Source organism: Triticum aestivum, chromosome 7D (genome assembly GCF_018294505.1).
Source record: "Triticum aestivum cultivar Chinese Spring chromosome 7D, IWGSC CS RefSeq v2.1, whole genome shotgun sequence".
Taxonomy (NCBI): domain Eukaryota; kingdom Viridiplantae; phylum Streptophyta; class Magnoliopsida; order Poales; family Poaceae; genus Triticum; species Triticum aestivum.
The window spans coordinates 170,966,141-170,991,981 of NC_057814.1; the positions used below are offsets into that span (position 1 = coordinate 170,966,141).

Consider the following 25,841-nt stretch of genomic DNA (forward strand, 5'->3'; position numbering starts at 1 on the left):
GTACTTACGCAGACACCATCGGGCGCGGCTTCGGGATCTTCTTGAAGGCAGCTGCCTTCAGGGTCTCCTGCCGCTTGGTCGCGGCTGCCGACTGTTTGGGCCTCTTGCCGGGCCGGGTGCCGAGCGCCCCTGCGTCGGCTGGATGCTTCGAGGAGCCGGCTGCTCCAGATGTCGGCCCCGCAGCACGGCTCGACTCACCGCCGCCTTCATCATCATCCGGTCATGACCGGATGTCCCCCACCTCGCCGCCTCCTGCGGCTCCGCCTGCGCGGCCGCCGCTCCTCCGGTAGCGTCGTCCTCCTCCAACGCGGCCGCCCCTAGCTCGGGGTCGTCAACGTCGCTGACCTCCTGGTCCGGCATCCACCGGTGATCGGGGTTGATGGAACGCTTCACAGCACCCAGACGATAAGATTAGACAAAGGATATCACGGAAAGAAAAAGTAACAAGGAGAACAAAGAAAGGGTCGGGTTCTAACCCCGGGCGGTGGGTTGGCCCGGCTATAGGGCTCCATGCTGAAGGTCCAGCTCCCCACTTTGAACTGGCTGCCAGAGATGGACTTGACGCGGTAGGCGACCTCATATGCTGACATCTCCTTGGTCGACGTCTGGTTCGGATCCCGGCGGCCGCCCATGTCACAGATGAGGTGGGGCCGGAACTGGAGCGGTAGCACCCGGTGTTGGATGAAGGCGGCCACCAGATCTACCGGCCGGAGTCCCTCCACCTCCGTCAGCACCTCCAGGCACTCGAGAACACGGGTGACGCTAGCCGGCAGCGGCTTTGCCGGCTGCTGGCCCCAGTTGGCTCGCAGCCCAACAGGCGGACCAGCCACGTAGCTCGGCAGGTTGACGAAGTTTCGAGTCGGATCCATGTTGCGGACATAGAAGTATGACTTCTGCCACAACTTGGCCAACTCTAGCACCACGACAAGCGGAAACCGGGGTCCGCCTCCGGAGCGCCGCACGGCGACGCATGCGCCGCACTGAGCTGCCTCGCCCTTGGCCGCGGTGCCAAGTTTGAGGTAGAAGAAGCGCCCCCACAGCTCGAGTGTGGGGAGCGTACCAAGATAGCCTTCACAGAAAGTTGTGAAGGCGGAGAGGAGAACTACTGTGTTGGGGGTGAGATGATGTGGCTGCAAGCCGTAAAGGCTGAGGAAGGAGCAGAAGAAGCCGCTCGCCGGCAAGCCGAAACCGCGGAGGAAATGGCTCTGGAAGACCACATACTCATCGGGCTCCGGCGCCGGGGAGATCTCTCACCTCGGCGTAACCCGCGCCCCCACGCAGTCGACGCCGGGCAGCCTCCGCGTGTCGCGAAGAAAGGTGATGTCATCCTCCGTGACGTCGGAGCCGTCCCAGTCGCCGGAATGACCGTCCCGCGCCATGGACGCAGTCGCTCTATGGTGCGGCAGCGCGGTGAGGACTTGGGCGCGGTGGCACGGCGAGGGCAGGCGCGGCGGGCTCCTTGGCGTTCGGCGACGAGCAGCATGGAGCAGCGGGGAGCAAAGGAAGAAGAAGAAGGCAAAGGGAGAGGAGGGCGCGTGTGCGCTCTGCCGCCCCTCCTCCCCCTACTTATAGCCCCCCGGCGGTGGAGCCGAGGGGGCAAGACATGGGGGGCGCAGGATTAACTGCGCCCACTCCCCCCACGACCCCGCGTTTCTCGCGCCATGATGGCGTGTATTAACTGCCCTGGGAAGTGCAACCGCCTCCCTCGGCCGCAGCGGATCTGCACGCGCGCCGACGCCCTGTAGTGGCGGGCCCGGGCCAGAGGCGACGTCCCGTCGCGCGCGTGGGCTGGCAGGCTAGCCTGGCCTACTGACGCTGCGTGGCGGGCGAGCAAAGGGCGGCAAGCCCGTCACCCGGCTGACGCGCCAGCCGGCCCCCACCACAACGTTTCGAATCCACCAGGCAGCCAACCTAGCCGCAGCCGACTCCCAGCTGCCGGCGCCTCCAGAACATGGACGAAGCCAGACCACTCAGAGTAGGAAGCTGTTGAGGCTCCTCGTTTTTTCGACCATGGTGCCCCACCAGCTTCGGGGACTACTGTCGGAGTAAATGACCACGGTAGCCTCATCAGCCCGTGATAACCCACAAGTATAGGGGATCAATTGTAGCCTCTTTTGATAAGTAAGAGTGTCGAACCCAACGAGGAGCTAAAGGTAGAACAAATATTCCCTCAAGTTCTATCGACCACCGATACAACTCTACGCACGCTTCACGTTCGCTTTACCTAAAACAAGTATGAAACTAGAAGTACTTTGTAGGTGTTGTTGGATAGGTTTGCAAGAATATAAAGAGCACGTAAATAAAAACTAGGGGCTGTTTAGGTAAAGAAGCAATAAAGTTAGTATAGCGAGTGTGAAAAAGTGGTGGTAGGAGTTGCGAAATTGTCCCTAAGCAATTGACTACTTTACTAGACCGATAGCAAGTTTTATGTGGGAGAGGCCACTGCTAGCATGTCATCCCTGACTTGGAATTCTATGCACTTATGATTGGAACTATTAGCAAGCATCCGCAACTACTAACGTTCATTAAGGTAAAACCCAACCATAGCACTAAGATATATTGGTCCCCCTTCAATCCCGTATGCATCAATTTCTATGCTAGGTTGAAGCTTCTGTCACTCTTGCCCTCCAATACATAGTCCTATCAACATACAACTAACCCTATGGTGTGATCCACGCGCGCGATCATATGATGGGCACCAAAGGACAGCAACATAACCACAAGCAAATTAAACCAATCATAGCAATTCACCAATTACTGATAGGACAACGAAAATCTACTCAGACATCATAGGATGGCAACACATCATTGGATAATAATATGAAGCATAAAGCACCATGTTCAAGTAGAGGGTACAGTGGGTTGCGGGAGAGTGGACCACTGTAGATAGATGGGGGAAGGTGATGAAGATGTTGGTGAAGATGACCGAGGTGTTGGTGTAGATTGTTGTGACGATGATGGCTCCGGCGGCATTCCGGCGCCACCGAGAGAGAGGGGGAGAGGGCCCCCCTTCTTCTTCTTCCTTGACCTTCCCCCTAGATGGGAGAAGGGTTTCCCCTCTGGTCCTTGGCTTCCATGGCGGCGGAGGGGCGAAAGCTCCTCCGAGATTGGATCTGTCTCTCTGTCTCTCTCTATTTCTGTGCTCCCTGATTCTGCCCTTTCACCGTTTCTTAAATTCCCGCAGATCCGTAACTCCGATTGGGCTGAAATTTGGACACGATTTTTATCCGGATATTGGCTTTCTTGCGGCGAAAGAAGGGCACCAACCGCCTTACGGAGTGGCCACGAGGGCCCAAGGCGCGCCTGACCCCTGGGTCGCGCCCCTCACCCTCGTGGGCCCCTCGGGCATCGTCTCGCGTTGATTCCACTTCCCAAAATTCACATATATTCCAAAAAAAGTCTCCGTCAGTTTTTATCCCGTTTGGACTCTGTTTGATATGTATTTTCTCCGAAACAAAAAACATGCAACAAACAGGAACTAGCACTGGGCACTGGATCAATATGGTAGTCCCAAAAATAGTATAAAAAGTTGCCAAAAGTATGTAAAAGTTGTATAATATTGGCATGGAACAATCAAATTATAGATACGACGGAGACGTATCAGCATCCCCAGGCTTAATTCCTGCTCGTCCTCGAGTATGTAAATGACAAAAAAGATAATTTTTGATGTGGAATGCTACCTAGCATAATCTTGATCATGTAATCTAATCATGGCATGAATATTAAGACATGAGTGATTCAAAGCAATAGTCTATCATTTGACATTAAGACAATAATACTTCAAACATACTAATAAAGCAATCATTTCTTTTCAAAATAACATGGCCAAAGAAAGTTATCCCTGCAAGATCATATAGTCTGACTATGCTCCATCTTCACCACACAAAATATTCAAATCATGCACAACCCCGATGACAAGCCAAGCAATTGTTTCATACTTTTGACGTTCTCAAACCTTTTCGACTTTCACGGAATACATGAGCGTGAGCCATGGATATAGCACTATAGGTGGAATAGAATATGATGATGGAGGTTGTGTGGAGAAGACAAAAAGGAAGAAAGTCTCACATCGACGCGGCTAATCAATGGGCTATGGATATGCCCATCAATTGATGTCAATGCGAGGAGTAGGGATTGCCATGCAACGGATGCACTAAGAGCTATAAGTGTATGAAAGCTCAAACTGGAAACTAAGTGGGTGTGCATCCAACTTGCTTGCTCATGAAGACCTAGGGCATTTGAGGAAGCCCATCATTGGAATATACAAGCCAAGTTCTATAATGAAATTTCCCACTAGTATATGAAAGTGATAACTCAAGAGACTCTCTATATGAAGAACATGGTGCTACTCTGAAGCACAAGTGTGGTAAAAGGATAGTACCATTGCCCCTTCTCTCTTTTTATCTCATTTTTTGTTTTTTGTTTGTTTTGGTGGGCTTCTTTGGCCTCTTTTTTGGGTTTCTTTGGCCTCTTTTATTTTTATTTTTAAAGTCCAGAGTCTCATCCCGACTTGTGGGGGAATCATAGTTTCCATCTTCCTTTCCTCACTGGGGCAATGCTCTAATAATGATGATCATCACACTTTTATTTACTTACAACTCAATATTAAAAATCGATGTCTAGAACAAAGTATGACTCTATATGAATGCCTCTGGCAGTGTACCAGGATGTGCAATGATCTAGCGTAGCAAAGATATCAAAAAACGGACAAACCATGAAAATATCATGCTAACTATCTTACGATCATGCAAAGCAATATGACAATGAATGCTCAAGTCATGTATATGATGATGATGGAAGTTGCATGGCAATATATCTCGGAATGGCTATGGAAATGCCATGATAGGTAGGTATGGTGGCTGTTTTGAGCAAGATATAAGGAGGCTTATGTGTGATAGAGCATATCGTATCACGGGGTTTGGATGCACCAGCGAAGTTTGCACCAACTCTCGAGGTGAGAAAGGGCAATGCACGGTACCGAAGAGGCTAGCAATGATGGAATGGTGAGAGTGCGTATAATCCATGGACTCAACATTAGTCATAAAGAACTCACATACTTATTGCAAAAATCTATTAGTCATCAAAACAAAGTACTACGCGCATGCTCCTAGAGGGATAGATTGGTAGGAAAATACCAACGCTCGTCCCCGACCGCCACTCATAAGGAAGACAATCAATAAATAGCTCATGCTCCAACTTCGTTACATAACGGTTCACCATACGTGCATGCTACGGGAATCACAAACTTCAACACAAGTATTTCTACAATCCACAACTACTCACTAGCATGACTCTAATATCACCATCTTTATATCGCAAAACTATTGCAAGGAATCAAACATATCATATTCAGTGATCTACAAGTTTTATGTAGGATTTTATGACTAACCATATGAATGACCAATTCATGTCATCTCTCTAAATAGATATAAGTGCAAGAGAGTTTAATTATTTATACAAAAGATATGCCCACGCTCTAACAAATATAAGTGAAGCAAAAGAGCATTATACAAATGGCGATTTTCTATGTGAAGAGAAACAGGCAATCCAAACTTCAAATGATATAAGTGAAGCACATGAAGCATTCTATAAAGCCATACTCAAAAGATATAAGTGAAGTGCAATGAGAATTCTATAAATCAACCAAGGACTATCTCATACCAGCATGGTGCATAAAAGAAAAGTGAAAACTAAATGCAAAAGACGCTCCAAGATTTGCACATATCGCATGAACGAAACGAATCCGAAAACATACCGATACTTGTTGAAGTAAAATGGGATGCCTTCCAGGGCATCCCCAAGATTAGATGCTTGAGTCTCCTTAAATATTTACTTGGGGTGTCTTGGGCATCCCCAAGCTTGATCCCTTGCCTCTCCTCCTTCTCCTCACATCAAAACCTCCTCGATCTTCGAACACTTCATCCACACAAAACTCAACAGAAAGCTCGGTAAGATCCGTTAGTATAATAAAGCAAATCACTACTCTAAGTACTGTTGCAAACCAATTCATATTTTGTTTTTGCATTGTAGCTACTGTAATATAAATTTTCCATGGCTTAATCCACTGATAGATATCGATAGTTTCATCAAAACAAGCAATCAATGGATCAAAAACAGAACCTGTCTTAAACAGGACAGTCTGTAGTAATCTGAACATTCACCATACTTATGGTACTCCAAAATATCGTAAAAATTTAGGAAAAATAAACAATTTGTATAGAAAGACAGTGCAAAAAGTTTCAGAACCGTTTGACGTTCGAGTAAAAAATGTAAAATCGCGCACTACAGCCAAAGTTTCTGTTTTGCACCGCACAAACCAACAAGCGATGTAAACATCCTAAAGGCAAATCTTGGCACATTGTTTTTGTTTCTAGACTTTATAAAAGCACACTACAGAAATAAATGACTCTCTAAAACTTTCGGGTTGTCTCCCTGACAGCGCTTTCTTTAAAGCCATTAAGCTAGGCATATAGTGCTCAAGTAATGGATCCACCCGGATCCCAAGGTATATCAAAGCCAATTTTAATTAACAATGATTTGTGATTTAGTAGTGAGCACAAAGTAACATATATCATGCAACAACGAAGTCTAACTCTCTTCCTATGCATCGGCATGTCATAAAAGAACAATTCATGCACACATACTAAAGGCCAATGCATAGTATAAACAGATTCTTGCAATTTTATCTTATTGGAAACATGGAGAGGCGGAGATGCAGTTCCTCTCTCATAATAATTGCAAGTAGTAGCAGCAAGAACATGCATATTATATCTATCAAAATCATCATGTGTAGTAGTAAAACGCAACCCATCAATATAATCCTTAATAAGGCAAACTTCTCCAATATAGTGTAGTCGGGAGAATTCAAAAAGATTATAGGACTATCATGCGTGGGTGCAATAGCAACAATTTCATGTTTAACATAAGGAACTATAGCAAGTTCATCTCCATAAGCATAATTCATATTGGCATCTTGGCCACAAGCATAGCAAGCATCATCAAAAAGGGATATTTCAAAAGAATCAACGGGATCATAGCAATCATCATAGCATTCATCCTTCTGTAAGCACGAAGGGAAATTAAACAATGTATGAGTTGGAGGGTTACTCTCATTAGAAGGTGGGCACGGGTAGCTAATCCGATCTTCCTCCTTTTGCTCTTCACTCTCCTCATCATCTTTTTCATCAAATGAGCTCACAGTTTCATCAATTTCTTCTTCCATAGACTCCTGCAAAATATTAGTCTCTTCTTGGATAGTGGAGACTCTCTCAATAAAATCATCAATATCGGAATTGAATTCATAATTCTCATAGCAATATTTAAGTATAGCAAAATTTCCAGGTCTGTAAACAACATCATCAAGATTTTCACACTCTTTAAACAAAGATTCAATTTCATAAGCACCCATAAAAGCAACGAATTCTTCTATTTGTTCCACATCATAGTAATCATATATACCATTAGCATAAGAAGCCAAGGTTTCATCATCATTAAATTTGCATGAAAAGGGAAGGTGTGGAGCCTTCATCCTAGAGCAACAAGTAAAATCATATCTCAACCATAGTTCCCGAGCATACCACTTCAATATATGAATTTGATCCCATACTAGTTTCCCTTTTTGAGTCAAGCGATAATCCCTAAAGTATTCACGTTGATCCAATGATACTCCCATCATAAAGTTGAATGGGGTTTTCTCGGGATTATCAAAGTAGTACATAATATCTTTCACATAATGAGCATCGAGGGTTTTAGGAAGTTCCCCATCTCCATGAGTAGCAAGTAAACCTAATTTTTTTGGTATTTCGTGTTCCATATCCATAACTAAAGATAGAGAACAGCTTAGAACAGCAAATAAAAATTACTTAGTGATAAAGCAAACAAGCACACACGAGAATATTCACCCCACACTATAACTCCCCGGCAACGGCGCCAGAAAAAGGTCTTGATAACACACAAGTATAGGGGATCAATTGTAGCCTCTTTCGATAACTAAGAGTGTCGAACCCAACGAGGAGCTAAAGGTAGAACAAATATTCCCTCAAGTTCTATCGATCACCGATACAACTCTACGCACGCTTAACGTTTGCTTTACATAAAACAAGTATGAAACTAGAAGTACTTTGTAGGTGTTGTTGGATAGGTTTGCAAGAATATAAAGAGCACGTAAATAAAAACTAGGGGCTGTTTAGGTAAAGAAGCAATAAAGTTAGTATAGCGAGTGTGGAAAAGTGGTGGTAGGAGTTGCGAAATTGTCCCTAAGCAATTGACTACTTTACTAGACCGATAGCAAGTTTTATGTGGGAGAGGCCACTACTAGCATGTCATCCCTGACTTGGAATTCCATGCACTTATGATTGGAACTATTAGCAAGCATCCGCAACTACTAATGTTCATTAAGGTAAAACCCAACCATAGCATTAAGATATATTGGTCCTCCTTCAATCCCGTATGCATCAATTCCTATGCTAGGTTGAAGCTTCTGTCACTCTTACCCTCCAATACATAGTCCTATCAACATACAACTAACCCTATGGTGTGATCCACGCGCGCGATCATATGATGGGTACCAAAGGACAGCAACATAACCACAAGCAAATTAAACCAATCATAGCAATTCACCAATTACCAATAGGACGACAAAAATCTACTCAGACATCATAAGATGGAAACACATCATTGGATAATAATATGAAGCATAAAGCACCATGTTCAAGTAGAGGGTACAGTGGGTTGCGGGAGAGTGGACCGCTGTAGATAGATGGGGGAAGGTGATGAAGATGTTGGTGACGATGACGGAGGTGTTGGTGTAGATTGCGGTGACGATGATGGCCCCGGCGGCGTTCCGGTGCCACCGGGAGAGAGGGGGAGAGGGCCCCCTTCTTCTTCTTCCTCCTTGACCTTCCCCCTAGATGGGAGAAGGGTTTCCCCTCTGGTCCTTGGCTTCCATGGCGGCGGAGGGGCGAAAGCCCCTCCGAGCTTGGATCTGTCTCTCTGTTTCTGCGCTCCCTAATTCTGCCCTTTCACCGTTTCTTAAATTCCCGGAGATCCATAACTCCGATTGGGCTGAAATTTGGATACGATTTTTATCCGGATATTGGCTTTCTTGCGGCGAAAGAAGGGCACCAACCGCCTTACGGAGTGGCCACGAGGGCCCAGGGCGTGCCTGAGCCCCGGGGCGCGCTCCTCACCCTCGTGGGCCCCTCGGGCATTGTCTCGCGTTGATTCCACGTCCCAAAATTCACATATATTCCAAAAAAAATCTCCATCAGTTTTTATCCCGTTTGGACTCCGTTTGATATGGATTTTCTCCGAAACAAAAAACATGCAACAAACTGGAACTAGCACTGGGCATTGGATCAATATGTTAGTCCTAAAATAGTATAAAAAGTTGTCAAAAGTATGTAAAAGTTGTATATTATTGGCATGGAACAATCAAAAATTATAGATACGATGGAGACGTATCAGCCCCGCATGGTATTTCAGGACATCGGGCCTAGCTGCGCCCCTCACACCTTCCGGAAGTGCGGGCGCCTTCTTGGGCCGGCTGGTCCAAGAGGCCGGCTGCTAGAAAGCGGCAAGACTATAGAAGACGGCCACGAGGGAGCCGACTCCTAGCAAGCAGCCCCTCGTCCCCTCAAAGTTTGCACCCCATTACCACGACGAGACGGGGCGTGGCTACAGTACGGCCTGCCACCCCTGAATCCGGGGCGGATCGTGGCCACAGTGCGGTGTACCAGGCGGACACCCCTCGCCCGGCGCGACACTGTTGCCACGCAGTCCATGACATCACCTACGCCAGAGGGAGCCACGCTCCCACGACGGGCGGTCGGTACGGCCTGCAGGCGGCGGGCCCTACCTGTCCGCGAGCCACCAGAAGGCGGCGAACCCCAAGCAGACGGCAACAAGGGTAGGCTGACTCCTAGCAGGCGGCCCCTCTCCCCCTTAGAGTCTGTGCACCATTAACCAGATGAGACGGGGTGTGGCTGCAGTGAGCGCCCGCCAGGCGGCGGGACTGTAGCCACGCTCTCCCCGACAAAGCCTCCATCATCAGGGGCGAGGCTACAGTACAGAGCAGCCGACATGGCCCGCAGGTAGCGGGCCCTATCTGTCGACCGAGAGCACGGCAGTCGGCGGGACCCACCAGGCACGGGCCCCAGCAGCCGGCGACCAGAGACACTAACGGCAGGGTCCTACACCCGGCCATATTACCATTGTACCCTTGGGGGGTAGGCCTATATAAACCCCCCAGGCCACCCCATGCAAGGGGTTCAGAACCTTAGTTACCAGACACACACGCATAGAGAGAGTGGAGTAGGGCTAGCCTTGTTCTTCTTCCTCCTCTAGCCAAAACAGCTCAAGGAGCAAGCTTGTAGCTACCTTGTTGAGATAGTGATCATGCGGAGACCCCACAGAGCAGGACTAGGGGTGTTATCTCCACGGAGAGCCCCGAACTTGGGTAAGATTCAGAGGCGCGTGCGGTCTCGCTCACTCCCGCTTCTAGAGCCCGGCGACGTACTCTTGTCCCCATCCATGATAAGCCACCCCCTGGCATATGTCGCTAGATATCCCCGACATTTGGCGCCCACCGTGGGGCAAGGTGCACCGTTGTCCGGAGACATGTTCTGGACGGGAACCCTCTTCCTTCCTGGCGAGCGCAGCCAGCCCGGCACGCCCGATGGCGTATGCGCCGACGCGCTGCATGGCGCAGAAGTCGCTTGTGCAGCAAGCTGCCTCACTGATCTCATTGGCGGGATCCGCCTCTCCGACGAGCCCGCGCCAGACGCAGGCGCGGCCAGCACCAAGAGCTGCCTCGTCGACCTCCTCGGCAAGCTCACCATCGCCAACGAGCCCGCCTCCGACCTGGAGTCCGTAGGCTCCACGGATCCGCCCGTCGACATGGTCATCGACGCCGAGGCTGCACCCGCTGACGCCTTCCCCGAGCACGTGGTGATCATCGACGACCCTCTCCCTCGCGCAGACAGCGGCGACAGCGCCGTCACGGAGGTGCTGGTCATCAACCACGACGGAGCCTTTGGTAGGGCCGCCAGGACCCGCTGTAGGCTGCAACGCAGGACCTGTCCGCGCACGTAGCAGTAGATGCCAACGGCGAGACACTGGAAGCCTGCCGCGTCGCGCTCCTCGACAGCGCCAGCAAGCTGGCTACCATGAGACGCCTTACCGAAGCCTACCAGCGCGAGATCGACCGCGCCGTCTGCGGCACGCCAGCTGCTGGCGAACCTAGCTGCGTGGGCACAGTCCGACAACGCGGCGCGACCATCGCCAGCATGCTGGGGGCCGACCGCACAGTCTACGCCACACCAATGGAGAACTTACGCGCTGCCCAGGCGGCAGCAGACGAGCTAGACCACCTGGAGGGTGACGAGCGTCACTGCATGACGGAGCGCGTTCAGTAGCTCATCGACGTGGCCGCTGCGCAGCAAGAAGCCGGCCGCCGCGTGGTAGAACCCGGCCAGTAGGCCGAGAACCTCCTCCCTCGCTGAGAACACGGCGGGACCTCCCGGACACCGACAGGCGGCGCCCGCGACCGAAGAGACCAAGAGCCGGCTGCTAGCCGCAGCCGCACACGCATCACCATCGAGTGCGACCAAGACGGCCGCCCACGAGCAGTGGAACGACGGGACGACCGTCCGCCTCCCCCGCGCAGGGAGAGGCGCGTCTCCCCGCCGCCTGTTGAGCATCCGACTCTCGGAGGCCGGCTAGGCCCCCGTGAAGGAGTCGGAGAGAATGACGCCCGCTACCGGATCGACCGACTGGCTCGATCTCTGGTACTAGAAGAAGAAGATGCAATCGGCCCAGCCTGCTTTGTCCCCCGCATCGCGACGAGCCCTTTCCCAAAGGGTTCTCGCTCCCTCGAGACACTCCCAAGTATAACGGCTCCGTGAAGCCGGAGGATTGGCTGGTTGACTACTCCACAGCCGTCAACATAGCAAACGGCAACTAGCGCGTTGCCGTGAAGTATGTTCCGCTCATGCTCCAGGGCACGGCCCGGACCTGGCTGAACAGCCTCAAGCCCTACAGCTTCAACAGCTGGATAGGCTTCACCGAAGTCTTCATCCGCAACTTCACCAGCACCTACAAGCGGCCACCCAAGTAAAGAATTAATAATGTCATCCACCTTATTTCCGTAAGTTTTCAGCAGGTGGATGTCATGTCGAGTGTTCCCAGCTTACTGCAAAAAGAAGAAGGGAGAGATGCCGGGGTCGGACGTCAGAGCTTGATGGAGAAGAAGTAGACGGGGACCGGGGCTCCCCTGTTGCCGCTCCATGGTTGAGGAGAAGGAGGTCCATGGCGGCGTCCCACGGAGAAAGCCCCCACAGTCTTTCCACCGTTGGCGTGTGGTTGTGGAGTCGGACCTCCGCCGTGGCCAAGCTCGATGACGGCCCGCTGTATCCGCGCGGGGAGATCATGGTGACGAGATTCCTCGTTCCGGGAAGGTCGCAACCAAAGGCTGGAGGAGGTTGGGCTCGGGACAGGAGATGGAGAGGGAACGAGGGCGGCGGCGGCGACGGTAACCCTATGGGAGGAAAAGGAAAAGGAGGGACGCTTCGGTGCGAAGGGAGGCTGAGCACTTGTTTTTGTTTCTCTCAATCGGTACAGTAAATCGCCACAGTGAAAATCGCGGACGTGGCTATCGCGAGAGGGAGCACATTGTGCGTACGTTAATGCTATTAATTAATGGCTGGGTGACTACAAGTTTCAGGCCACTTGACTCCACTCTGACTAGAAGATATGACGTGAATCGTGCATTGGTGAGGACAGGGGCCAACAATTTCTCTCTGGGCTGAATCTGCTTGCGGCTGTTAGCAATGTATTATCGCGCAATGGATGAAAAGAAATGGATCCAAATAAGGTCCGGGGGTATGGTTTAAATAAATGGACCCGGAAAAGAAATAGGAAGGACTTGTACTACTCCAAACCAAGAATCACAATCAGCACGGAATCTATCATCTACATCTTCAGCACCGCATCATGATCGGATTGACGGAAATTTCCAGAAAATGAAAGCAAACGGGAGCTGCAAATTTCAGATAACTGACGGGAAACTGAACTGGGGACATAGTCGGATTCAGAAAAAAGGAAATCCCACGCGTCCTCCATCGCGCAGTGCAGCGGCTTTAAATATCAGCAAAGACCACCTGCGCGTACCACAACACCTTCCCGATCCCGCAGACAAACCTCTCCCAAATCCTAGTCGCCCACCCGCCCTTTCGTAGCTTGAACCCTAGCGGCAGATCGGGCAGCCGCCGGCCGGGATGGAGGGGCTCGACGTCGACGACGTCTTCCACCACTACCGGCTGTGCCCTACGGAAGTGGAGGCCGTCACCTACTACCTGCCACGCCTCCTCTCCGGCGAGACGCTGCACGGCGCCGACAAGCTCATCCACCGCGTCGAAATCTCCGGCTGCGAGCCCAAGGATCTGGCCGCCCGATACGCGCCCGCGCCGCAGGCCGTGAGCAGCGGCGACCGGTTCTTCTTCACCACGTGCAAGAGCAAGAGCGGGAGCAAGCTCCAGAGCGTGCGCGGCGCCGGCGCCGGCACCTGGAGCATCCAGAAGACCACGGAGATTTGCCACGCGGGGGTCAAGGTCGGCGAGGTCAAGAACCTGTCCTTCAAGAAGAAGGGCAAGTCCACCGGCTGGGTCATGGAGGAATACCGATGCCTGCTGCCGGAGGCCACCGTCTCCGACGGGGTGAAGGTGTTCTGCAAGATGCACTTGGCTCAGCATGCCCCTGACGCGGCCCGCCAGGAATCGGAAGCGTACAAGCTTCAGCAACAGCAACCAGAGGCCGTGACCCCGAGCACGCACGCGCAGAAGAGGCCACCGCCCGCTGCCGCCGCCGATCCTCATCCGACGCGCCCTAAGAAGAGGATGCGCGGTGCCGTCCCCGTCTCGGCACCTGCCACACCGTCGTTCTTGATGTATGATGAGGCAGCCAGAGCAATGCATGGCCCGCTGGCTCACACCAACTTCCCTATTCAGTATGCACAAGCATCATGCGAGTCCACTACAACATCCAGCCGCTCCGACGTTGCTCAAGCTCCTGAGATTTCCTCCCAGTCAGATGTGCTGGAGTCCACCCAATCAGTTCCTGAGGCTGGCTCAAGCATTGCAAGGAGCACATCTGAAGAGGGTGTCTTTGAGCCATTGGGGCCTATTTCCGATTTGCCGGATGGGGACGAAGATGGTTTTGATCTTGAAGAACTAATGAGAATGATGGAAGACGACCCAATTGAAGTTGAGCCGGCCACTGGAGCCAACACTGGAGTGGAGATGGGCCAACAGGAACCTCTGTACCTGGATGCCTTGGACTAAGGCGTGCTGGAGGGTATGCTGCAGTCCGATTACCCTGCCTTCCATGATGCTGACAAGGATAAGAGGTACAATACCGCGCCGGATCTTGACGCTCCATCGCTTCAGGGACAGGACCACTTGTCCAAACCGCAGCCGTGCTCCTTCGATCCATTTGAAGCAGCGTGGAAGGCCGAAGAGGCGCTCGAGAAGGAGAAGAGGTGCAATGCCGCGGCCAATCTTCACGCTGGAGGGCACAGCAACTTCTTCTCGCCTGCAAGTGTCTATTAAGTCCGATGTTGAAACTGTTTTCAAAGTGTATACGAGGATACTCACTGGCTGATGTATTAGTTCGTCCATGTACGATCGCCACGGATGTACCTCTGAGCAATTTGCTCCACTTGTTCATGCAAGCTAGTAAAATTGTTGTTCTTCTTCTTGCTCCTGCTATCGATGTTCTGAAGTTTGTGTTGACAATTTTGCATGCTGCAGCTCATATTTATTTCGCTTAGTTTCTCTCAGCTGCAAACTTCGTAATTACTCCCTCCGTCGCAAAATATAAAAACATTTTTCAAGCTGTGGGACGAGGGAGTAGTAGAACTTCTCATGATTCTGGTCAATTTTTCATGATCAACTACTAAGCTTTGGTTCAGTTCTTTCACTCACATTTGGTTCTATATGAATCAACTCTGAAGTCTCGTTTTTAGTGAGGTTTTCTCTCTACAATCGTTTTGACAAACTTAGGCAAGTACTTCGACGTGTGTCAACTCTGACTTGAAAACATAATGGTAGTTAAGAACAGAAGACCTTTTCAGTTAAGACTTGAAAAAATAATGGTACTTAGCCATGCAACCTTTAACCTTTACTACCAGCAACAACTGGTCAACCCATCTCAGACCTTCAGTTGAGAGGATAGGTTCTGAAGTAAAAGAGAACCAGGTAAGTACAGGCAGTAAAGGTTCTGAAGTCTCAGCTATCACTGCAGTATGCTCTAGCAGTTTATTTTTTTTAACTGAAACTTTCCACTCCGTAGTCAGGACGTACAACTAGTGCAGCTTAGATTAAGTTTTACAAGTCTGATTAACTTCTGGATGTGCTTTTGAGAACAGATGTACAATCCGCGATTCATGAGTTGTCAAGCCTGAATTTGCAAATCTTGTTTAACAGTCACACATAACCTTGAGGAACTCTCTCTGAAAATTTCACACTTATTTGGTTGGAGAAAGCTTATTTCAGATTAGTTTGACTAGACACCTCGACAGATTTTTCACACGGAACAAATAGAAATGGGATGTCGTTGAGGAATTGCTTATCATCGCTGCAAGATTGTGGAAGATGAAAACAAGACCTGTCCAGTCTCTTCATGGATGTAGCTAAAGGAGGTCTCTCGGTAATTCCTCTATCAAGAGGTCAGGGAAGGAGGGAGGTAGTCTGTCACCCGTACTTTTAAAACCGAACCGAACAGGTGGTCGGATCGGAAAATACCGGAAACAGCGATCCCGGCGTTTTTTAAAGCACATCAGACCGTTCGAGCAAGCGAACCAGAAAAACCGGTTGAACCGGCCGTTTTTTTCAAAAAACCGGTGAACCAGGCGGTTCACAGAAAACTGGCCGGTTCGATGTTCTTTTCAGAAATACCGTTCAATTGACTCGTTTTCGTGCGAACAAGGTTGGGCTAGAATTGAAAAAGGAAAAAAAACCTTTTGGTAGGGTTTCTGCCAAATTGGGAGCATTTCTCTCGATTTTGCCCATAGACAAACACTATCGGGCGCCGCCGCTCCCCTCCGCCGGCACCCTTGCCAGGAGGTGCGGCGACGCCGCCTCTCCCTCGCCACTTCGTGCGACAACACTAGGCCACCAGCCCGCGCGCCACTTGTTCTGTGCCCCCTTTGTTGATGGCTGGGGGAGGGGCCGCCGCCGCCTAGTCTACAAAGGCCTCCCACTGTTCAACTCCAATCTCCCTCCAATCCATTCAAGTCTACAAAGGCCTCCCTATGTTCCAGAGTTCAGACCAGGAGCAGCCTAGCAGGAGGACAAGGGTGCCACCTCTGCTACTACTTGATGGTGATGTTGCTTGCTGCTACTACTTGATGTTGCTTACCTTGCTAAATGCTACTATAGTACTATGTTTGAGTTGGAGATTATCTATATGAATTATTTGGATATTAATATGGAGTTGTTGGTTACTCTGTGAACGTGATTACACATTTTTTTAATCTATTGATTGGTGTATTTCTTGATAAAATATATATTATTTTATTTCTATAAAACTGACAATTGAACCGGTGAACCGGCGGTCCGACCAGTAAAAACCTGAACCAACAGCCTTGCCGGTTGGATTACCGGTTTGGTTTTTTAAACTATGTTGTCACCGCAGTACCTCCGCAACCCACCATCACAAGGACAATAATATCCTTCTCGTCCATAAGGGCAAATGTTATGTGGTCTGACTTCACACAACATCGAGAACATTACTAACATAAACATTCAGGGCTCATTTGGTTGCCACAGTTCCCTCAGGAATCCCTTCCTTTTACTTGGGCCCGAAACCCCGGTGGAAACTCACGCTAGGGAAATCGAGTCTGACATTTGGTGACCCAATCCATGTGGCATGCCAGCCCGAAACCATCTCTTTCCCCGGGAAGAGGTCCACGCCTATGCACTCGAGGAAATTTCCCCGTGTCATCTGCCTCACACTATGCTTGTCCACCTCCTCGTTAAACTCTGCCTTCATCGCCTGCTGCCCCCCCCCTCCCTTACCACCAAATGATCATCCCCGAGGAGGAGATCTCCCCGGTGGAAGGAAGGGGATCCCATGTGCTCTTGAAATTCCTCTATTGGGGTTTTAGCATCCTAGGCTTTTCCCCCTAGCCACCAAATAGAGCCTCAAAGGAGAATTTTTATCCTATCAGCGTTCAACACCTAAACATCCTACCATATCCCCGAGAACTAGGGGTTTTACTCAACATTCAGACAACGAGCATCATAGGGATAATAATGGCAATCATGGATGAACAATCAATATAATGCACATAGGAGGGTTTTTGTATTACAACAAGATGAACAGAGGGATGATGATGGTTATGATAAAGAAGGTTAATGCCGAAGTCTCATTGATCGGATTGATGGTGTGGTGGTATACCCCCCCCCCTAAAAAAACGGTATAAGGGCAGTATGCTCATTTGTCCAAAAGGTATACCCACCTCCGTATGTGGCACGTACGAGTTGTACGTAGACGTACACAGTCGGTCCGCCGGCCCCACCCGATCCGCCCGCCCATCACGATCCGCGTCCGCTCTCGACCCACCGGTCGATCGCCGCGCCTTGCCCGCCTGTAGTCAACGGTTGGCGCCGCCGGGTGCCGCCGCCTCATTCACCACCCCCCGTCACCCATCATGGCTCTAACATTATCGCAGCCTCCTTGTCGGTAGCGTCGCCGTCCTCGCCGTTGTATGGGTCGCCGTCCTTGCCGCCATCCGTCGTCCTCGTCGGTGTCAGCAGTGTCATCCTCGCCGTCGTTGGCGCCCCTTCCCGCATGGCCCCGACCCCCGTCATCCTCACTGTCGTTGGCACCCCTTCCCGTTTGTATTCTAAATCATTCACTGAACAACGAAATGGTGCACAAAGTTATTCAGAGCGATTTTGCCTGTGTTAATTTTTCATCGTCATCATATAGTGTCATCAGATTTCATGATGTCTCTGTTCATGTTGTACAGTGTTGGTAGTGATCGGGGACTGTAGATCTAGGTGTTTAAATGGAGGAAGAAACCAGATATGCGGGTGATGAATACGGTAGCGATAATGGCTCTCATACCAATAACGATTGTAATAACAAAGATTAATATAGTAGCAACAAGGAATTGTGGTCGTCATATGATAACTTACCTGTCGAGGACTTCCAAATTCATGAGGATGGTGCATGCAGTGAACGTAAGTGTATGTTGATTTGTGTTTTTATTGGCAAACAACCGCATGGCAACTTAGATGTCTTTCTTTTAAAATCTACAGGAAGATGTAGATGTTCAAACTGAGCATAATTAATGATTTTCAGGAATCTTACACCAATAAATTGAGCCAGTTCGTTGAATATTTTGTATGGCACACAATCATAATCATATGAACTAAGTGATGACAACTTACATGTGTTTATTTGTAATCTTGTGGGAGGAGGTTGATGGTCCTAGTGGGCATGATGACCAGGACGATGATGGTGATGCAGAGATGGACATTGGGCATGCTGAAAACAAGCAAGAGGCACTAGATAGGCATTGAAAGGTTATGGCTATGAATTTTGGTTCACAACTGGAGGCATGTTCTACAACAACCACGTGAAAGAGCATGGATTCAACATCAGAAAAGAGAAGGTGAAACGAGGGAAAGGTCCTTCGGGAAGTATACAATTCAGGTGGTTTCTTTGCTCCAGGGTAGGTAAACAGTAGAGCAAGTTCTTGAACATGGAGGGGCGCAGCCGCAGGCTAAGACCTAAAACTCGGTGCAAGTGCGGTGCGCAATTGGTGGTGAAGTTGAACAGATCATGTGGAGTTTGGTTCATCGTGGCATTTGTTGACGGTCACAACCATGTGCTAGCTGACCGGTTGAGGTCCCATTTCTTTGGTCACATATACGGATAAAAGATTTCCAAAGAGCAAGGATCTTAGCGATGGAAGGAGCTAGGATCAGAAAGCACATAATCATGGATAACTTCATCAACATATATGGTTCATATGATACATCAGAACTATCTACTTATGCATCAGTATCAATAAAGGGGGTTGTGGAGTTTATTGCAGCAAGCTAGCTTTGACTCTTGGCTAACCTGTACTTTTACTACAGTAGTTGAATAAGGTGAGAGAGCGCACACGAGTCCAACTAGCTAGTAACCACGACGATACACCACTATGGATTCTCACTCGTCTCCCTACCAGAAGGCCACCCATAGCGCAAACACTTATCTTGACTTTTTTAAAGTAACCATTAAAGTTGTTTATGAACAATATAAGTTTTCAAGTAGTCCATATAATGTGGGCGCGGCTATTCGAATAGATTCATAACCCTGCACGGTGTACTTCTTAACACATGTGTCCACCACTTAGCGCCTATATGCGACATGTACTCGGCATACTTCAAGCGTACACTACTAGGAAAACCATTACCAGTAGCGCTGGTTCTTTGGCTATTAGTAGCGCGGGCAGGCGCGCTACTGCTACGGCGCTACAACTATTTTTTAGCAGTAGCGCTTGTTTGAACCAGTGCTACTGCTATCTATATCTAGTAGTAGCGCTCCCCTGTCCATCGCTACTGCTAATACTAGTAGTGTGCCCCTACAACCAACGCTACTAGTAAGGCAGCGCTGCTACTACTCCAATACCCCACGCTACTGCTAGTATTTTCTTTTTTTATGTTGCTGTATTCGTATTTTTACAGGTTTTATACAATTACAACATACACATACACTGAAACTATATGAAAAAGGAATGTCTCATCATCATCATCGAAGTGGTACAATATAGTCTCATCGTATCAACATAGTCTCAACACAAATGATGTCGATCTCATCATCATCTTGAAATAGCGATACAAGTTAATGATCACATGTCTCTTACATTGTCACCGTAGACACATGTTTCATCATCTACCTAAACTATGACATACGAGATAAGAGCGATCACGATGATCAAAAGCGGTATTATGTAGTAGTTTTTGCAGCGGCGCAGGTTCTGAATCCCTTGTTGTGCTATGAATCTCAAGTAACTAGCTTCGGCTTCCGCTCTGCTATCAAACCCTTTCTGGCTTCCGCCAGAGAAGCCAGAGACTTGGGCCTGACACTCTGGCCACTCATCATACACACCCGGAACATGCCCTACATACACAACATACCACTTCCTCACCATCATTGATCTATATACCTGTCAGAGATGCACACACACACACACACACATATATATATATATCATGAAGCGAATTCAACGAAACAGTTATGAAATGGAAGCAACATATATAGTAAATATAGTTAACAAATTTCATCGTACCGAAAGTAATTAACTAGAGCGCGGCACCATACATCTAATAGTTTCGTCGTACTGAGAGATTTGAAGTTTCGTCATATAGAAAGTAACAAGTAACTAAACAGACACATTGTTTTTAAGCAGTGGACTCTTCCCATCTGTCCATATCCGAAGGGTGCACCCAAGCTTAGTGAAAGGCGTCATGTCCTGACGCTGTAGGGCAATGCGGGTTCGGACGTCAGCTCGCGATATTGGGCCGCCGTAGAACATCCCGTTCTCTTCGAGGACATCTTTCATGATGATGGACGCAATTTCCTGCTGGATCCGGTAGGAATCATTTCGAAGTTGATTATGCGGCACGGCTCCAAAGGCTTCGGCCCATCTCTGGATATGGGTATCAGATGAAGATTTCATGCAAAGTGATTGCACATCTCTTCTGTACTCCATCATTAGATGGATGACGTAGAATCCATCATTGTCACTTCCTGCCGGTTGCTGGATGCAACAAAAGTCAGTCTTGTGGCCGAAACAAAGACCGGCCTTATTTGTTTTTTTGCATTGGATGTAGCCACCCCGCATGCTGAAGCCCAGCATAGCTCTGTCCAGAACATGCTTTATGTATGTGTAATCTTTCTTCTGTATGTTCTTCGACGGGTCCAAATATAGAGCGCGGGAGTAACGCGGGTAAAGAACGATGAGAACGGCACGACACCCCCCGCTGCGCAAAATACACGATCAAGTTAGCCTCCATGCGTGCAAAGTAACTATTGAAATGCACGTATGTGTTATAGTGCTATCCGCGGATGACTTACCTGGGATGATAAGGTAGGAGAATTGTTTCTTTGTCCTTATTGCTGACCAAGAATTCTTCGATGTACTGACTCGCATATTGAAGGTTGGCGTTGTTGATTGACAAGAAGCCCTCATGCATGTAGTATGGGTCCGCGACCGCAAGACCGGTGACTTGCTCTCTCCTGACGATGTAGTTCATGTGCAGCGCATACAGGCGGACGAACGTAAAATCGAGTGTCCTCATTTGAAACATCTGGAAGATGCAATCAAACCTCAGGAAGAAGAGGTCTGCGGGGCATGTGTGGACATACATCTTGCAACTGCTCGACACATGAACCGTATAAAGTGGGTATCTTGGATCATCCAAGGCGAGGAGGCTTCTCTCTGTCGAAAGCACATGGTCATGGAGTCTCCTGAGATCCCCTGCTATGGCAGCTAGTGCATTCACCGGTACCATTGGCTCTCCCGCGACATGGATTAATGGCGCATGTTTCATCGGTACACGGTCAACCTTGGTCGAAGGCGGCTAGCTGCTAGAACCAACATTGCCAGCTTTATTGGATTTTCTCGCCGTCGGTCTCTTCCTCTGCTTCTTCTTGGTGGGCTCAGGTGCTGGTGGGTCTCTCAGACCCTCCCTGAGCACCACCCCTAGTGTTGTCGGGCTCAGCATTAGATGACTCTGGCTAATTAGTTGAGCTTGGGTGGAGCCAGCATCTGGAGGCGTGTCCTGCGAGGATTGCATGAACAAAGACTTCTTGCACTCCCGAGGATGTTCCGGCTCTGGTACATGCATCTCATATTCATATGGTTGACTCATTGTTACTTCGTTGTCAAAGGCAGTATTGAGATACTAGAGAGGGTCATCGGCCTCCTCCATGTCATGAGCCATATCCTCTTCCATGGGGCAGATGGCATCATCTGCCGGAACGGTTGGCCCTCCTTCCTCATGTCTCTCGATCTCAGCAAGCAGCACAAACGATGGTTGTACTTGTGTAGGTGGTGTTGTGGTCATACCTTCCTGAGGTCCCGTTGGTGTGCTCCCGGCCACCTCGACACGAAGAAGATTTTTCGGCCACAGGATCAGCCAATTTTTGCATTGGCCAAGCTGCGTGGGGGTCTCGTCATCCTCTCCATTGGTTTGTATCAGACGAGGGAAACCCTCGTAGCCCGCTTTCACACTCGCCACGGAGACCCTTAAGGCGTTATTAGGCATCTGCCGGCGGTGAAACAATCGATCCTTAGGCTTCACTATAGTACCCTTCCCCACATCCACCAACCCTCCCTTCATGTGGTAAAGGAGGATGCACGGAGTGGAGTCGTCCTACAAAGACATATACGTGTGGTGTCAGAGATCCAAAAAGAACGGCAACTGGAGATTAATTAATTAGTTGAGTTGATGAAGGTGCGACGCGTATTTACCGTGAGGGCGTCGAGCTCAGCCAATGTCGACGGCCCGACATTCAAGCCAGAGACAGAGCTAGGGCTGCTGTGAGAGCTGGGTGCAGGAGCAGGTGCTGGAGGAGGTGCGGGTGCGGTTGCCATACTAGGTACGGGTATGGGTGCGGTGTTCATTGAGTTGCTCCTGGTGAAGCTGGGCATGGGAAAATCACTTGGTGGCGCGTTTGGATTTTGTTGCACCCATGTGACCACTGTTGGAATCAAGATTGTAAAGGCAGCCACCATATCATCTCTACAGGCAGCGATTATCTCAGCTTTGGTCTCAGCTTTTGCTTTCTCCATCGCCCGCGCCACCTTCTCGTTGATAGTCACTTGACTGAACTTCTTTCTCTGTCTTTTGGCCTCGGGGTCCTCGTTATAATAGTACTCCCACGTGGCGCCATCCCCGGCGCCGTGCACACGTCCATATTGCGGCCGCTGGCCGGGCGGGTGTCCCATCATTATGTTCATGGCCCAGTTGAAAGGAGTGTCCCACTTGTACTTCGCCGTCGACTGAGTCGACGAGTCGCTTTCGGCCGCAAGCTTGTGTTGCTCTCTCTGCAAAATGGATCGTGAATCATTTATGAATGCGACTAGAATGTAGTAGACTTCATTGATTAGAAACTAATATGTAAGGTGGTAAAAGGATAATTACCAGTAATCTCATGAATTTCCTAGTCGGCCCGTCGGTGAAAAAAATCTTTTTTTGGGGGGTCCCTAGAGAATCGGGCCCTGATGAAGTCGTGCTCCTGCTAGTCAGTGAACTCAGCCAATGGGTCTGGGATCCCCTGACGTTCATGTTTTGCGTCCTCCTTAGCCTACATGGGCCTCTTTCCCATGTAACCACGACTTCCAAGGCGGTGGTTCCCCATGTTCTTTGCCTGCAGCTGCTTGCCTCTCTCCGACCTGGCCTTGGCAGTTTCTTCATTGCAAGTCTCCTTGAACTTTTCAAAGTCCTCTATCGTAATTTTTGGATTGTCCGCAACAATCTCGGCGTAGGTTTCATGGTCTACTTCCACTGTTCAAGATATCTTCCGATATTCCGATAAATCGGCCGATTTATCGCTTATCGTGGTCTGACCGATAAGATAAATCGGCCGATAAATCAACCAATATGGCGATAAATCGGGCGATATGCCGATAAACTGGCCGATTTACCCCTTATCATAGGTCGACCGATAAGTTCCCGATAAGCGGTATCCCCAACATTGGTCTACTTCAATCGCCCTTTTCACCCTAGTTTTCCAAGCGCTCAAAACTTCCCTTGGGCTTTGTTGTTGATTTTTTTCATGGCATCATCATCCCATGGGTCGACATCGTCATTCCGACCGGGAAACAGGAATCTTGCGTTCCTAGTTAGGAGCAGCTTCTTCAAATTTTCATTCTTCCGTATTTTCGTGGTGTTGATGTTAACTGTATCCCGTAGGATGCATGCTAGTTGGTTGCCGTAACACGCTGCCACTTCCCGCGGCTCTATTGGCTCGAACTCGCCAGGGTGGACCGCCGTGACCACCAGTCTTTCGGTGTCGAGCTCATTTGGGCGTCGTGTCCTCTTTTCCTTCTTTCCCTCACTGGCTTGGGAGGTCCCACCTTCCGTGCTGTAGTTAGAAACATCATCAGCGCTAGTCTCAGTGCCGGTGTCGTTGGTGGCATCAGTGTCGGCGCCGGCGCCACCACCGTCGTCATCCATCATGACAAGGGGGTCCTGACACCCAGCTTGCGGTCTCTCCTGATCCGCCAGAAAGTCGAGGTAGGCGTGTGCTTGACCTAATTGGTACTGAGAACCTACGGCCTCATCGGTGTCGGTCATGTTTCCTAGGGTTCAATGTCGTAGTCGTTTAATTATCGAGCTTTATATAATAAAGTGAATAATGAAAAAAGTGACCTTTGTTTTGCCGAAAATGTCATTTCATTCCCGTCGCGACAAATCTCGAGCACTTGATATGTCCAACTTTCTAGCACAAGTCATGCCGAAATTCACGAAAATTTTTGGCATGACCTTTGCTAGAAAGTGCACATATAGAGCGCCTAAATTTGCCAGAATGGAAATGAATCAACATTTCCGGCAAAACATAGGTCACTCGCAATCGGCAAAACATAGGTCACATATAGAGCATCTCACAAGCAATAGGGCAACTCTAAATGGTCTCCAATGGATAGCATTTCATTTCATTTCATAAACTTGTTGCTGTGTCCATCAACATTGCATTCAAATAAAATTGCATACTACTGTAATGGACTAGTTACAGAAATGCAAAATACAATACTTTCTGCCAACTACTTGCTGCCAATACAACTACAGTAACTTCAAGTGCGTAACTACAGTAACTTCAAGTGGGTAACTCCATTTTCTGGATTTTTAAAAATCCTCAATTTCATTTTCATTTACTTTTTTTTGCCTCATGAATTACAAATGGACATCAACTACAATTTTTTTTGCCCTAACTAGAGTGGCATCTACTACTTCATTTTCTGATTTTTTTTCTGATTTTTTTTGCCCTAACTAGAGTGGCATCAACTACTTTTTTTCTGAATTTTTTGCCCTAACTAGAGCTAGCTAGAGTGGCATATACTACTTCATTTTCTGAATTTTTGCCCTAACTAAAGAACAACAGGAAAGGAGGGGGTGGCTCACCGCGCGTCGGGGTCAGGGTCGCCGGGGCTGAGGGGGTGGCGTCGGGGTCAGGGGGCAGAGGGGGTCCTTCTCCTCCTTGTCGATCTGCAGAGAGACCAAATTTGGTCAGAGAGAGAGACTGTACAGCGGAGGGGCGGCACGGGGGGAGGGGCCGGGCCAGGGGTGCACCTAGGGCAGGAGGCAGCATGGGGGGAGGGAGCGTCGGGGTGGCCAGTGGCTGGCGTCGGGGTCGGGTGCGGCGCGCGTCGACGGCGGCGTGGGCGGGTGCGGGCGTCGGTGGCGTGGGCGGGTGCGGGCGTCGGCGGTGGCATGCGGGAGATCAAGGTCAGAGAAGGTGATCAATCGAGAGAGTGAGAGAGAGGAAAGAGATAGGAGCTAGCGGACCGGTGTTGTAGGCAACTTAGCTCTAGCGCGTGTTGGCAAAACGCGCTATAGCTAAGTTAGCTATAGCGCTGTCCTAGCCAAAACGCGCTACTGCTAACTTTTTTCCTTTTTTATTTTTATTTTTATTTTTCTTTTCCTTAGCTATAGCGCTGCCCAGGCCAAAACGCGCTACTGCTAACTTTTTTTTCTTTTTTTCTTTTTTTTATTTTTCTTTTCCTTAGCTATAGCGTTGCCCAGGCCAAAACGCGCTACTGCTAACTTTTTTTCTTTTTCTTT

General features: G+C 49.2%; 1 pseudogene; it reads left to right on the plus strand.

The window, feature by feature from the left end:
- The first annotated feature begins 13,265 nt into the window (after positions 1–13,265).
- On the plus strand, positions 13,266–14,604 carry LOC123163883 (NAC domain-containing protein 41-like; annotated as a pseudogene).
- Positions 14,605–25,841: the final 11,237 nt, after the last annotated feature.